The sequence below is a fragment of the Gallus gallus genome, chromosome 1, assembly GCF_016699485.2.
Source record: "Gallus gallus isolate bGalGal1 chromosome 1, bGalGal1.mat.broiler.GRCg7b, whole genome shotgun sequence".
NCBI lineage: Eukaryota > Metazoa > Chordata > Aves > Galliformes > Phasianidae > Gallus > Gallus gallus.
This window is the reverse complement of record NC_052532.1, coordinates 30628425-30637970: the sequence shown is the minus strand read 5'-3', so window position 1 is coordinate 30637970 and position 9546 is coordinate 30628425.

Below are 9546 nucleotides of genomic sequence, written 5' to 3'. Positions count from 1 at the left end.
GTAGTATCCAGGATCCGGTATTCAGGATCTGGGAAAGGAATAGTGCCAGAATAGGGATGAGAATGGCAGGGTGAGGGAGATCACCCTTTCCTGAGGCAATAACAAAATAGAGGGCACGTTTGCACAGCGTGCTGGGGCCAGGCTCGAGGCAGCCCTGCTGCTGTGCAGTCTGGCCAGATGGGAGCCAGCGCTGCCCTGGGCCCAGCATGGCTGGCACTGAGGAAGTGGCCTGCAGAGATGGCTTGTGCCTGTAGGGAAGTGAAGGGAGCTCTGACACTGCCCATACACACAGTACTGCTTGGCAGCTAAAAAGGCCTCATACAGTTTCTTTCAGTCTTTAGTAAAAACCTGAAGCAAGGCCTCATCGCCCACTTGGAAAGCAGTGAAACTTGGCCCCGGTCTGGGCAGCCAGTAGGCCACGTTTCTCTGCTCCCAGACCTTGAGTCTGGCAGATGGCCTCAAGCAAGCAGAAATGTTGTTGTAGGGTTTAAACATATTGAGAGGGAAACCTGAGCAATCTGCCACAACCAGGGCAAGCACTTCAGGAGATTTGCTGGCTGTGACCAGAACATCTCCTGCACACTGGGTGTTGGTGAGGTGAGCAGTGCAGGTGGCTGCACTAAATGGAACAGTGTGGAGCTTCTGCTTCCCTGCTCTGCAGAAACAAGTACAGCTAAGGTGGGTGCAGGAGCCAGACCCTGTGAGCTTGTCCTGTTCTTCCTCTTAGCTATAAGCATCTCTCTTCCCTCTGCTCTGCAGCCCTTCCCTCTCAGCTTCCTCAGTCTGCCCCCAGGCTGCAGTCTCACCCAGCTCCTGGCCTTCAGCTCTGCCTTTCACAGCACCCCGCCCCTATGCTCCTGAAATCCATTCATTCTGGAAATGCTGCAAGGACAGTCCAGATCTGTGAGGAAGTCCTTGCCAGAGTGGGGATTTTTTTCTGAATGCTCCTTCCATTCATTAAGAGTCTCTCAAGGTTTGTGGAAGAAATGCTTCCAACACTACTGAACCTATGCTTGTTAAACCTCCTTTGGACTTAGTAGGGAAAAAAGTAGGACTTGGCCCACTGGCGTTGCCCCAAACATCTATTTTGCTGCTTAGTAGTCCCTCTTCCCCCTGGAGATGTTGGCAGAGAGCTTTGTCCTCTGCTGCACCTCTCCTCCATCCTCAGGGAGAAACACGCTGCGTCACAGTGTGAGCAAGGGAAAAAAGAGAGGAGAGAGATGTAGGTAATCACATCTCAGCTAGATTTGACTCTATAGGAACTGTATGAAAGATTTTGGGGAATAAATGAGGATGAAAAAACAGATGAGAAGTGGAACTGCATCTATCCAGATTTAAGGAAAATGTTGAAACAGTGCATGCCTCACAGGAGCTAATATTTCAGTGAAAGATGACAGAGGATTAATTCTGGCATCATAGAACAAGGGAGGTTGCTGGATTACATGAGCAGAGCAATATGTGCTTCCTAATGTGGGCAGCCATGGGTCCAGCCCAGCTGGGTGCTCCCCTTGGTGACCTTGATCAAGAACTAGATGTGCGCTTACAAAATCTGCAGATGACACAAAGCTGGTATGCACTGCTAAAACAGACCAGAGGAAGACCTGATTATTATGCAGGAAAAATCAGATGACCTTGTGGAACAACAGAATGAAACAGCATGAAATTTAATAATCCAAAGTGCAAAATCATGCCCTTGAAGACTAATCACCAGAGCTCTGGCTACCAGGAACGGGTGCATGAACTGGAGAAAAGAAGAATAAATTAACTGAGTGACTATAGTGTAGCCATGGCCCTCACTCCCCGTGCTATATGGCCATGATAACAGATGACATTCTTTCATGAACCTGATGGAAATCTGCAGCAGAGATAGGGAGGAATTAGTAGTAGGATGAAAAATACGGGGCTCAGAATGTCATAGGCATTTCTGCTCACCTGCGTTCAAAAGACTCTTTAATAACAAATGCAGAGAAAGGCATGTGTGTACAAGCAAGAAAGTCAGATGGGGAAGCAGTGATTACCATTTCTGTGCCGTGTGCCCTTTGCTCTCCTCCTACCCCACAAAATTCCCTACCCAGAGAGGATTTGCTGCTCTGCATGTATATTGCTCTTACTGAGTTAATCCCGTCCCCTAAGGGATATTTCCGTCACCTGAACAAGTGAGGAGTGAATTCCTCCTTTCACTGCCTCTGCCAGGCTCCTTGTTCACACCTGTGCAAGGAAAAGATGACCATCCAGCTCCATGTGAGCTTTTCAGTTCACCCCAGCTACACAGATGCAGCAGACTTGCATTTTCCTCTTCCTTTGTCCTTTCATATTCACAGCTGAGGTCAGAAGAAGGAAGGGAAATGGATCAGAGGGTTGGCCATGTGAGCTTTCAGCAAAACCCCTTCCATCAGCACCGTAGACTGTGAGAAAGGCCTGGCAATGAGAACAGGATGTTCATTTTCCTCTGCACACAGGTTGGCTCCCCCCGTGTAAGCAGAGGCTATCTATAGCATATCATTGGCCTTTTTTTTATGAAGAAATATAGAAGCTCCCGCAGCAGGAGTCCTCTGGCTTGAGACTGGGTGAAGGAATGAGGCTGTGACAGACTGTGGAGCTGGCCCCATTGCTCAGAGCCATCTGCTTGCCAAGATTTCTCAGATATTAGGAGAGAGGCAGACACTGCCCTTCGCAGCAGTGGTATGTCACCGTGTGAATCGAGCTCTGCTTGGAGACTGTGAAGGATTCTGATAAAATGAAGCTGCAGCAGTTTAAGGAGATGAATAGAAGATACTTTGTAATACCTGCTATTTTAAAATAACACAACTCCTTGTAATTATAGCGGCAAAATGTAGCAATTCTCCTCTCGCAAATGCAAACCAGTAAGGTTCTCCCATAATTTGTTTGGATCCAATTAATGAGAATAAGCAGTTTAAGCAGTTTGTTTTATAGCCTTATCTCTGTGGTTGCTTTTGCTGAACATCATTTCCTTTCTTGTTGCTAGTTTTGCAACAAGTCCCAAGAGTTATTTACAGACACCTTCGTTTTATCTAATTTAACAGCTTTGTGCTGTCAGCAGTTTTGCCATCTCATTGTATTCCCTCTCTTCCTGGTCATTAATAAATGGATGGGGCCAGAGAAGGAGTGAAATTAATCCTAGCAGTGATCTCTACGCAGTCCCTGTGGCATCACACTCTTGTCACCTCTCCATCGTGATCATCTGTCATTCATCCCCATCCTTTTCTCTCCCTTCAATCCGTGGTGAAGACCTTATCTCTCACCCCTGGGTTACTGAGTTTCCTTAAAAGCCTCATGTGAGTGATATTATCAAATGTCTGTAAATATATATCGCCTGATCCTCTTTTACTCAATGTTTTGCTAACTCTTTGTAACATTTGAACAAGTTAGAAAAGCGTGGATTACCCTCTATGATAAGTATATTCATTTATCTGTACTGACTTGTAATTTATTCTTCCTCATCTTTTTTTCTCCCTCCTACAGATAACCTGTAGATGTTTTATAACTTCCTTAAATGATTTTTCTCAACTATTTTCCCTGTTAATTAATTAAGATTCTCTAGTTTTCAGTTCTTGGAGTCAACCTGAAGAGCTATTTTAAAGATTTCTACAGTGCTGGCCATTTTCCAGTTATCCAGTAGAGTGGCTGTTTTAATGATGAATTACGTATCTCTAATGATAAATTATGGTAAGCTGGGATTGTGCTTCATTCTCAAGGTTTCCTCAGAATCTCCAACACTTTCCATTGGATACCATGAATTATTGGAACGTATATTTCTAGGGCTCGTACACCACTGGTATTTTTAATACCTTTTATACAGTAGGGCTTTAACGTTGTTAATGTAACTTCAGAATAAAAATTACCCCCAGCCTATCTTTTCTGACACTCAAATAAATCATTTACATTCATTGCAATCTTTTCTCACCCTGTGTGTTCTTCCTTTATTCTTAGCAGTCTCGTAAGCCTGTAGTACTGTTTCCCACATGTATAATTTCTTAATACTTGTGGTTGTGTTTGACTGTTCTTGTGCACTTTCTCATCTTTCTTTTACTGTGTGAGTTGTATTTTGCCTCTTAAAAGTTTCATTGGATTTGCGCTGCTTTAAATGAGTGTCCATTTCTGAAAGATGCTTTGAGGATCAATATTATTTCTTGAACTTTACCATTTAATTATCCAGGTCTTCCCTTCTTTTTTTGTTCTGAACTGTGCAGATCTGCTAAAGCACAGGTTATAAACGGATGCCATCCTAAAGTTATCATAGGATCATAGAACCAGAATGGCCTGGGTTGAAAAGGACCTCAGATACCATCTAGTTTCAATCCCCTTGCCATGGACAGGGTCACCAACTACTAAACCACGCTGTCCAGAGCCACATCCAGCCTGGCCTCGAATACCTTCAGGGATGGGGCATCCACAACCTCTTTGGGCAACCTGTTCCAGTGCGTCACCACCCTCTGAGTGAAAAACTTCCTCCTAATATCTAACCTGAACCTCCCGTCTCAGTTTAAAACCATTCCTCCTTGTTATAGATCATTGTGGTTTTTTTTTCTTCCTTTCTATTTTTTTTTTTCTGGAATAGAAATTCTGCTTTACATGCTGATATTTGCATTTAGCCTAAATCATTAAGTCAGAATGTGATTCCATTTGTCCATACTAGTAATTCTACCAGCTACAAGGGAAATACTCATGTAAATAGGGGTATCATAATTAATCTCATCTTAACTTTCATGTTTGGGACCACTCTTTCTAAACCAAACCATGCTGTCACTAAGCTAGTGAACTCTATTAGACATATTATTTCTTTGTGCATAATCATTTTGACCTACAGACATGTGGTGTGCTTACAGTGCTGGATTTGCTCTTCAAGATCTACAGTTCACATGCTAGCTGTGTTGTTCCAGTCAGTTCCTCCTACAAAGCCAGAGCACCTTTCCTTGAAAAAAATCGATCATCATTTAATGTCTCCAGGTATTTTTTTCTAAGAAAAGTTATTTATTCCCAGGTGCTTCATTTCTTCCAACTCGATACTGATTTCTCCACAATCATTAACCCTACACTCCTGTATGTGTACATTTCTGTTGCTTATGCACCTGTGATTTAGCATGCTTGGATTCGAATCCTCCTCCCACTGAAGAAGAAGCCACTGATAGTATTTTAGATGTATTTTAGATCATTTATTTCTTAAGATCACACTGTTGTTAGAATTCAAAATCAAGAAGGTAAGGATTTCTCACCTTCTAACTATGTTTTTCCATCCAAGGTTAGGGGCTGAAGTGGTTGATTCTGTCACCTGTTCCCCTTAACAATCTAGTTCCCAAAGCCAAGCAATTATGTTATCATCTCTGGCTTTACACATGCTTGATCAAGCAATGAATAAAACTACAATTGGTGTTCGTGAGAACAGTCTAGTGCTCAGACATTTGAAAAACAGACCACTTAGATTAGCACTAATCAAGCATTTCATGTGAAATAATCTTCTGCTAGATATATCTCAAGGGTTGGGCACTCACTATCAGTAGAGATAAACTGGAATGAAGCATATGTTGTAATCAGATGAAGCAGGTACTCAGGCCTGGTCCTCCTAGCTCTAAGTGCATCTCGGCTATTAGGGGAACAAGGAGTGGGCATTTGTCTATAAATGCAAATTTTCAAGAAATATGGGTCCAAACCTTTCAATTCCTTTTGTTCATACAGTAACAGTAATAATAATGCAGCAATCAATTGCATTGTGCTGTAATGGATTAGCTTTATTAATTAATGGATATTTTTTAATTTTATGGCTTAAAAAGAAATGCTAAAATCATGCACACTTTAGAATGCATGATGTATATTTATGCTCTGGAATTGTTGATTAAATATATTACCATGATGTTGGCTCTTGGTATTTGGATTTTAGTTTTTCTATTTCACATCTGTAGGAATGAACTAAGGAAAAATGCATTTCCTTTAGGTGATGCAAGTCAGGAGGTCTTCCTTCATCTGCAAGAGGAGTTAGTGAGACTGGTGCTGCTGGGCATCTTTAGACCACAGAGTGAGCAGGGTTCAGAAATGGAAGGCAGTGTTATTTGAATGTGCTTCTTGTGTTCAGGCTCTATCCAGCTCACCCCAACACAACATCTGGATTAATGAACCTGTGAAAACCTCCCAGGTGGGGGGCTGATATGGCTCAGGTATCTGAACCAAGCATTGATTCGATGGGCCCCTCACTACCCAGACTGATGCATTGCTTCTTCCTTTTTTACTCTAGGTAGCAGAAAGCCAAAGTCATATAAGAATTAGACTTCCAGATGTTTTAATGCTGCTACGCAATGCTATACTACTTAAAGGCCTCCTTAATTATCTGGTAGACTGATAGAATCATTGAAGCTATCCCAGTTTGCCCAATAAATATGCCTTTGGGTATGAAGACTGTACAGATTAGTTTTGAAAAGTCTATTATTTAACAGGCAGAGTAAGAGATCCCGTGATAACTTTCTCTCCTGATATTGCAGAAGTAATTAGACTTGGAATTAGAAACTATTAAATTTGTACCTCTGAGGTCAGTAGTACATTTTACATTTTTTTTCCTTTCTCTCTCCAAAAGACAAAATCTGGCTTTGTTCAACTGAAAACTGAATGAATATATGGCAGGCAATATTATTCTGTCCCCACTCACAGCACACCAGATAGACTACAGTTTGAAACTGTCTGCATTGGATTTGGGAATATTGACATGGCGTCTCATGCCCATGGAAGGAAAGCAGAGCCCTGCTCCGTGGGTATCTGCCATTTCTCCTAATGGAGTGGAGTCTGGGGATAGGGTCTGGCTCATTAGCAATTCCTGCAGCCAAGTGCAGGTTTGCTTTGCTTTGACGCTCACCTACTGGATTTTATTTTCCCTTTATTTTCTACAGCAGAGACTCTTAGAAATCCTCTCTCCACTCTGATACTTACAGATGGATTTACCATGTTATATCAGGCCATGGAGGAAGAAAAATATCGCACCCAGTCTCTGACTGGCTCCCACTCCAGTCTGCTTCTGGCTCCAGTGAGGACTGTGTAGATATTTTTCTTCATTGCAAAACTGGATCACGGCAAATTAAAGTCTTTGCATGCCAGCCTTGTCATCATAAATACTCTTGGTGGATATACTGATCTGTTTTTTTAATGGGGGGTAATATTTCAGACGATGAAAGGATCAAAACACAGAGAACACTTAGGTCAACCTAGTGTAATTCTAATCTTGCCTAATTGTTATCGTGACCTAGACTGACAGAACTGAGATAATTAAATCCTGATCATGAACTATCCTCTTCCTACTTCCACACGCCACATACCATACCAGAACTAGCTGACATTTTCTGCGATAAGACATTTTTAGGTATCATAATGTGTGAAGACTGCCAGCAAAGCAGTCTATCACTTCTACCTTACATCAAGGGGGAGTGCACCCAGTTGGAGGAAGAAAATAAAGCTGGTATGAAAAACAAGACTCGAGCAAGGAAGGTTAACATGAGCACCTTGCTACTATGAATATCAAGGTTCAAACCTGGGAAAAAGAGAGTGCAGTGTGTACTTCCAGCCTGCATTTCCAGCCTCTCTTGAATTAAACAAGAATCTTTGGGAAAACTTCTGAAAAAATGCACAAGGTCTTTACCCATCATTGATGTAATTGTCTCCATTTCTCTTCCTGGTCTCAGAAGCACACAGCCATAGCTCTAACACTGGCACTTCCATCACTCTTCCCATGAGCTACTTTTCCACTGCTGGCCACACTGCTCACAACACCAAAGCTGAAACCATAGAATCATAGAATCACAGAATGGTTTGGGTTGGAAGGAACCCCAAAGCCCACTCAGTTCCAACCCCCTGTGGTGAGCCCAATGCCACCCCCCAGCTCAGGCTGCCCAGGGCCCCATCCAACCTGGCCTTGAACACCTCCAGGGATGGGGTACCCACAGCTTCTCTGGGCAGCCTGTTTGAATTGTAAGGTACAAGATGTGAAGATGGAGTAAAAAACCAGGAAGACACGGAACTTCAAGAGACATAATGAGTGTTCCTTAAATAGCTACATCTTTGTTTCACAGATCTATTTTCTGCTGATAAGCAATTTTTGAAAATCCAAGCGAGGCAATATCAGATCTGTATGAAGCATTCATGAGTATAACTAAAATCAGTGATGTACCTCCAGCTGAGGCGTGTCTGTGAGGAACGCCTTTGTTGCTGAGGCTTTCTATCAGGGCTGGTGCTGTCATGGGCAGGCATGCAGCTTACACAGCCTGACAGGCTGTGCTGGGCCACAGCTAAGTGCTGCATTTAATTCCCAAGTTCTCCTCGGCTTCCCCGGTCAGAAATACACAGCGAGATGGGAAACCTGCAGCATGCAGGAGGCTGCAAGGCCAACACATTGCAGGGGGATGAGCGAAGGAAAGCGTGTGCATGCACATCTCTGTCTGCGAAAGGGAGGAGAGGGAGCACGTGGGTGGGAGAGAGCTGCTAAAGGGCAGGACGTGTTTGGGGGAATCGGGGAGAAAAGGCAGTGCAGGAGGGGGCTATGAGGATGCTAATGAAGCAGCCAAAGGAAATCGCCTGATTGCTGGGTACAAACACACAGGTGTCTGTGTGTGGTGGAGTGTAAGCATGCCACAGCAGGTCGGGAGGCTGGCAAGGAAAATATATATATATATAAAATATATAAAAATATATAAACACCATAGCTTTGTTCAGGAACAGCACCTGAGGTTTGCTCCCGAAGCACCCATTTAGGAACCATGTGCAGATGAGTTCGGAGGTCCCACCTCAGTCCCACCCAACATTTCACACATCACACAACAGCCGTATGGCTTTTGCACACAATAGCTTTTGTGGATGGAAAATCTGGATCGTCGTGATGTAATGGCTCAGATGCAAGTCCCCATTTAAAGGTAATAAGAGGAACTGCTGCAGAGTGAGTTGCCTGCATTTTCCCTGACTGTAACTAATAAAAGCCCTTATCCTCAGCAATATCAAATTTGCCCCAATTAAAAAGCCGCTTCTCTATGACAACAGACTGTTTCTCCTTGTTCCACTTCAGAAAGTATTAATTATGAAACATAATGCTTTACAAATATTTCTCTCTATAAAATGCTGCATTGAAGTCCTAGGAAGTTGAGTAAACAATGATGTGTTTTACAATGTAAGGAAGTTTGTTTTCTATACTCTGAGGAAGAAGTTGCATCAGTGTTCTGTAAGTAGGTCAGTGACAACTCTTTATGTGTTTTCTAAATTCACATGGACTCTGCAGGTTCCAGCATAGGAATACAGGGCTAAAACTACTGTGATTAAATATTCATGTTTTTCTTTAAAAATAAATAGACCCAGATAAGCTGCAGTAAGAGAGGTAAAGCTTTCCCAGGGCAGCATTGTCATCTGCATGCTTTAAGAGCTTTACTCACTTCAGTTTATTAGCATATAATTAACATGAGAGTAATTAATATGAGATTCCCTTCACAGTGGAATCATTCATGAATTTGGGGCTTGTAACACATCCCTTAAAATATTGATTGTCACGAAAACTGTTGTGAATAT